Here is a 6857-nt window from a genome sequence, read left to right as displayed (position 1 = left end):
AACGATGTGGGAGAGGAATCCGCGGAGCCTCTACCGCAAGAATGGCAAGGCGCTCCAACTCGCCATTGAGTTGTTGGAGCGCGAGGCGAACAAGGAAGCGAAGATAGCCTGCCATGCGAATGAGGAGGACCGCCTGCTCCGCAGGCTGCCGGTCGAAAGGTGCAGCTCCGACTCTGACCTGACGGACGGCTCCGCCTACAGCTACGACGACGACGCACCTCCGCACGTCGATGCCTACATGGAGGGGGGGGGACAGCTGCATCGACGACCTGAAGGGGAAGGGGCTGGCAAGGAAATTGTGATTTCCTCCGCCCTTCCCCGTTCTATTTATGACGACGACGCACCTCCGCACGTCGATGCCTACATGGAGGGGGGGGGGACAGCTGCATCGACGACCTGAGGGGGAAGGGGCTGGCAAGGAAATTGTGATTTCCTCCGCCCTTCCCCGTTCTATTTATATTTTATCTATTTATGTTTTATTAGTAGTTTGTAGTATGGATTTGCACTGTCCGCCGTTGAACTCCGATGAACTATGTTCCTCTTGTTCGGTGATGAAATGTTGATCCATTGAACTACGCATTGATCATGTTTTTGTGTAGTGTTGCATGATTTGAGGTTTCAGATATGAGGGACGCGGGTGTGGAAGGCAACATATAATGTCAGTGCCCGTGGACGCGCCTAGAGGCGTACGCAGGCGTTTGAGAGGCCGGATTTGCCAAGTCTGGCTGTAGATGCTCTTAGTGATGTATCTAAAACAAGTCTTTTTGAAGCATTTGGTGAGAGAAAACTTACGAAATGTCCACGCTCGATGTTAAGATTAATATCAAAATTAAGATATGATTGATTTCTCTTTCATCATTAAATAAGACGCTACATCATATCTTTGACTATGAAATGATACGCCTAACCGTAATGAGAGTATCATAACTAATAATGTATATAAGATGGTCAATTTTTATAAGATGGCACAAAATTAAATGAAAAAAGATAGTCGAGTATCATATTATGATACCGTATTATAATAAATATATTCTATTATGTGTCATGCATCACAATAAATGAGATATGATAATAATATATGATACTATACACTATAAAAATAATATCATACTCCCAGTACAACCAGTCTACTAAGAGCGAAATTGTTTACACATTCAATTTGGAACGATTTAGCATTACATCTGCGTGATCGAACGTATATTTAGCAGACTTTCGGACGCTTCTCTGGCGTACATATATATACCCCCACAGAAAAGCATTTTAGGATCGAAACAGAGCTTGGCACTTGATTCCCCTTAGAGACTGCAGCGACAGTAGGGACTTCACAACAGTTTTGCACGTGTGGACGACCTTACGAGCCCCTGCACCTATGGTACATACTAACTTGAGTAGTGCACACACTCTATATATTACTGCATTTCACAAAGTTTGCTCGAATTTATGTTCGGATTCATCCGTAGTTGACAGACTAGTAACAACCACTATGTGCTGGTGATCAATGATCAATTGACCATGCATGTGTGCCCGTGTGAGACGTGCTTACTAATTAACCTTGCAGGGTATCATCGGCATCCGCACGGCCATCCTGTTCCTCGCTGCGCTCGCGTGGTGTAGTGTGCTCGCCGCGGCCGCCGCCGGCGAGGTGGACGGCGTGTTCAACGTCAAGGACTACGGTGCTCGAGGCGACGGGGTCACCGACGACACCAAGGTACGTACGCCGCACGCGCGCGATGCCCGAGTTGCTGTTGCGCTCTCGATCGAAATGAGAGACCTACGTGACGGATGTGTGCTCATTATCTGTACTGCATGGGAAGGCGTTCGTGCACGCATGGACCGCGGCGTGCGGCGCCAGGGGCTCGTCGGCGTCGACGCTGCTCGTGCCGGCGGCCAAGTCCTTCCTCGTCGGCCCCACCAGGTTCAACGGGCCCTGCGCCTCCACCAGAATTACCGTCCAGGCACGCATGCACCGTTCGTCTTTCCTGATCTTGTCTTAGATCTAGGCCGTGGTTTGCGTGGCTTCATCTTCGTGCGGCCCTTGCTTTGACTGTCGTAGGTCATGGGCACGATTACGGCGCCGCCGGCGGGCGCATGGAGCGGGAAGAACTATTGGCTGATGTTCTACAAGGTCCACGGGCTCACGGTTACCGGCGGCAGCACCGGCTTGCTCGACGGCAGAGGCTGGACGTGGTGGCGCAACAAATGCAAAGGCTATGCTGTGAGCCCAACTCGTCTCTTGCAAGAAAGAAAGAAAATATTTTAATTCCTCATTGCATTTGTGCCTTTTGATTTATTTATCAATCTTTGTCTGAGTGAAAGTATTTAATTGTTGATCTTTTCTTTAAAACGATGCATTTATCAGTTTCCACTCACCTATTTTTTCTATATATAAGTTTTCACTCACCTATTTTTTTCTGTACATAAGTTTTCACTCACCTATTATTGTTGTTTTCTTTCAGGACTGTGTAACCAAGGCACCGACGGTTAGTACAAACATAAGCAAGTATAGTATGTAGGTAATTAACATTCATAGATCGACGTGCATGTAACCTCATTGCGTACGTACCACCACATCGATCCATGCAGGCGTTGGTGGTCATGAGCTGCGCCGACGTGGAGCTGCGCCAATTCAGAAGAAGGACAGCCCGCAGATGCACATCGCCGTCAGCCAGAGCAGCAAGGTCCACCTGACGCAGCTGACCATCACCGCGCCCGGGGATAGCCCCAACACCGACGGCGTGCACATCTCCCAAAGTGAAAACGTCCACGTCAGCAGATCGACCATCGGCACCGGCGACGACTGCGTCTCCATCAGCTCCAGGAGCCGATTCGTCACCGTCGACGGAATCGTGTGCGGCCCCGGCCATGGCGTAAGGTAACAAAGGTTTTCCGTCGATCTGCGTTTTCCTCTAGCATGCACTCGAAGAAGAGGAGTAAATGATGTGATGGCCGGGCTTTGTGTTTCTTGGCTAGTGTGGGGAGCCTGGGCAGGAATGGAGCGACCGCATCCGTGGAGTACATCGACGTGAAAAACGTCCACTTCATCAACACTACAAATGGGGCAAGGATCAAGACGTGGCAGGTAAACCGGCCTTCGCTTACTAACGAGCTATCTGACGCCCAGGTGATCATATTGTTTCTTCGCGCTGCAGGGTGGGAAAGGTTACGCGAAATCCATCTCCTTCACCGACATAAAGTTCACCAACGTGGACCATCCTGTGGTCATCAACCAATTCTACGTAGACCACCACCATGTCCCAAATATGGTAGTCCATGTGTTCATTAACTGTTGGACGATCTGTATACGTGTGATGTGGAGCAGCTAGTAATGATGTTTGCGCGTCTTCTGGGTGTCTTAATTTGCTGTAGGGGGCGGTGGCGTTGAGCAACATAACGTACAAGAACCTGAGGGGGACATGGAAGCACAAGACGGCCGTGGACTTCAACTGCGGCGAGAGCGGCAGCTGCACGAATATCCACGTCAACTCTGTGGCGATCACCGCTGCGGACGGCGGAAGAACCGTGTCCCGCTGCCAGAACGCGCAAGGGGACACCTCCGGATACGTCTACCCCAAGATCCCTTGCCTTAAATAATAATAGCTAGCAGGTAGAAGGCGATCTAAGTCCGCGCGTGTTTATGTGTGTGTATTTTTTGTTTTATTTTTAAAGTAAGAGAAGGGGTGGCAGTGGTATTGGGGTTGAACAGTTGCGAATGAATCTTTTTGACAGACTTCATAAATTTTCATTGCACACTGGTAGACTATGAAATTAGAATCCGGAATCAGTTGTTTATTACTCCCTCTGTCCTATAATATAAAAGCGTTTTTTACATTAGTATAGTGTCGAAAACTCTCATATATTATGAGACGGAGGAAGCATTTGACACTTTCAACTTATGTCTGGCTATCAAAATCTGATGCATCATTAACAGAAATTCAACGCATATGTCTTGGTGAAAAGTCAACTTCGCAATCGTTGCAAGTTCAAAATCAAATCTTACTGGGTCTATTCATGTGGGTTGTACCATATAACCAATCCAGAACTGCACTCCCCTGTAGTATTATGATTCAAAAGTTGCCTGGGTAGTGCTATCAAAGTTACTATTTTTCTAGAATTTCCTATTTTGCACCCATTAAAAGAAATTCATGTACGGACGGTTTATTCAATAAAAGAGATGCTAAAACCATAACGTGCACAGACAGAAGTTGAATATTTCTTTATTTTCTGTAGGCACTTGCACCCTTTTGAAATTTTTAGAAGGACATCATTTGATCAACCAGTGAAAAGAAATTTGAATTGTTTATATAGTACTCCCTCCGTTCCATATTATTTGTCGTGGTTTTAGTTCAAATTTGAACTAAAACCACGACAAGTAATTTGGAACGGAGGGAGTAGTTCTCAAACCAAAGAAGCCAAACTAATTTAGAAACTTCATGTAAGAAAAACCTATCGAAAGAAAGTCAAATTGTTTATATAATACAGTAGTTCCCACATCAAAGAAGCCAAACTTATTACGGAAGTTAATTTAAGAAAAGTAGACTTCACCGTGACTTCGAAAACATCGATGGAGAATTCTGAAACTTGCCTCGAAAAATGTGTCTGAAGATCACGAATATCACGTGCAATTAGGCTACTATGTGAAATCCTACAATTACACTATACCACATGTTATTTCCCTAACATGAAAGCCGGAAGATGGCTATAAAGCTGGTGGCTGATTCAGAACTAATAACACATAAACGTTCATAGATAGAGCCGTCCGACCAAGGTGTGGACCAAGTCCTTGAGCACAAAGGAAAAAGGACATAATGCATTATGTTTTGGAAAAAGCAATGGTTCAGCCGACGGATCAAACGCACTGCATCCACAGCCTCCTAAGGCCAACACGTGTCCTTATCCATTCATTATGTACTCTCAGCCTTCCTACGCCCGACCGTAGCCATGGTTGATGCTCGTCGCTCCGGCCGATGATGCTTTTTATACTTTACGCGACAAAGACTCTGTTGCAAAAGCCGTCTGACAACATCATCTTTGTTGTATAAATTTCTTGACACAACAGATGACACCATCTTTTCAGTGAAAAATTTCTGCAATATTATTCATGTTGCAAAAGTCTTCCTGCAACATCATCTATGTTGCAAAAAACGTCCAGACAAAAATAATAATTCTGCAACACCACGACTATTGCAAAAGTCCTCCTGCAACCTCACTTGTATTGCAAAAAAAAGTTGAAGAAAAAAGTCTAAAAATTAGGGCGTAAATAACGCTTCGATGGTTTCGCAACAAATAAGCAATTGTTGCAAAGCGAGTTGCGCAACATCTACCTTGTTGCAATTCCCATCGCACCTCATTTGGTAGATCTGACGGCTATTTGTGGCTCAATCCAACAATCCAGGAGGCAGAAAGATCCGCCGACCGATGCGTAGGGTTGCCCTTATGTTTTAGTCCTGAAGCAACTATACTTTTCGTTATAGAAAGTTCAATGATTTTTTCCCTTCAGTTGACAACACCAAAGAAAATATAGCGATAAAAGCCAGAAAGTATACATGGACATCATGTAAATTACTGGAATCTTATATTCTTAAGAAGTTAATCCCCACTACTACCTAGTGGTTCCCATTCTTATCTCTACTATTAAAGGGGGATCGAACGTCGTGATGGTTCAACCTCCCCTCGTGGTTTGACCACCTCGTTCGATCTCCCCGCCTCGATCACTCCTTTTCACCCCACGTCAGAAAACGCAGCATGAAAAAGAGGAAAAATAAAACAACCATGACCCCACGAACACCCGTCCCACGATCCAATCTCCCCCGATGTAGCGCCCAAGATGCGATTCTATCCCAATCATGTGGTGAATTCATGATCACGGCACAATCGCATTTCGAGCGCATAGCAAGGTGGATATCATTACTGTTGGGGAACGTAGTATTTCAAAAAAAATTCCTACGATCACGCAAGATCTATCTAGAAGGAGCATAGCAACGAGAGGGGAGAGTGTGTCCACGTACCCTCGTAGACCGAAAGAGGGAACGTTTAGTAACGCAGTTGCTGTAGTCGAACGTCTTCGCGATCCAACCCCGATGTAGCGCCCAAGATGCGATTCTATCCCAATCATGTGGTGAATTCATGATCACGGCACAATCGCATTTCGAGCGCATAGCAAGGTGGATATCATTATTGTTGGGGAACGTAGTATTTCAAAAAAATTCCTACGATCACGCAAGATCTATCTAGAAGGAGCATAGCAACGAGAGGGGAGAGTGTGTCCACGTACCCTCGTAGACCGAAAGAGGGAACGTTTAGTAACGCAGTTGCTGTAGTCGAACGTCTTCGCGATCCAACTAATCAAGTACCGAACGCACGACACCTCCGCGATCTGCACACGTTCAGCTCGGTGATGTCCCTCGAACATAAGTGTCTCTCATAATAGATTAATATGGTAATTTAACTTTCTTTCTAGGGAAGTGTTCCATGCCTTTCCTTAATGGAAATTGGAATTTAATATTCCCTTCCTTCATATCAATAATTGCACCAATCATTCTAAGGAAAGGTCTACCAAGAATAATGGGACATGAAGGATTGCTATCTATATCAAGAACAATGAAATCTATGGGCACATAATTCCTACGGCGATGATGAAGTTACCGACGCAGGGCTTCGCCTAAGCACTACGACAATATGACCGAGGTGGAAAACTATGGAGGAGGGCACCGCACACGACTAAAAGATCAACTTGTGTGTCTATGGGGTGCCCCCTCCACCGTATATAAAGGAGTGGAGGAGGGGGCCGGCCAGCCTCATGGGGTGCGCCCCAAGGAGGGAATCCTACTCCTACTAGGAGTAGGTTCCCCCCTTTCCTC

General features: G+C 46.0%; 1 pseudogene; it reads left to right on the top strand.

Moving 5' to 3' along the window:
* Positions 1–1558: 1558 nt before the first annotated feature.
* LOC125529327 lies at positions 1559–3635 on the top strand (annotated as a pseudogene).
* The last annotated feature ends 3222 nt before the right edge of the window (positions 3636–6857 follow it).

The sequence above is a fragment of the Triticum urartu genome, unplaced genomic scaffold (genome assembly GCF_003073215.2).
Source record: "Triticum urartu cultivar G1812 unplaced genomic scaffold, Tu2.1 TuUngrouped_contig_5521, whole genome shotgun sequence".
NCBI lineage: Eukaryota > Viridiplantae > Streptophyta > Magnoliopsida > Poales > Poaceae > Triticum > Triticum urartu.
This window is presented reverse-complemented; position numbering and strand designations above follow the sequence as displayed.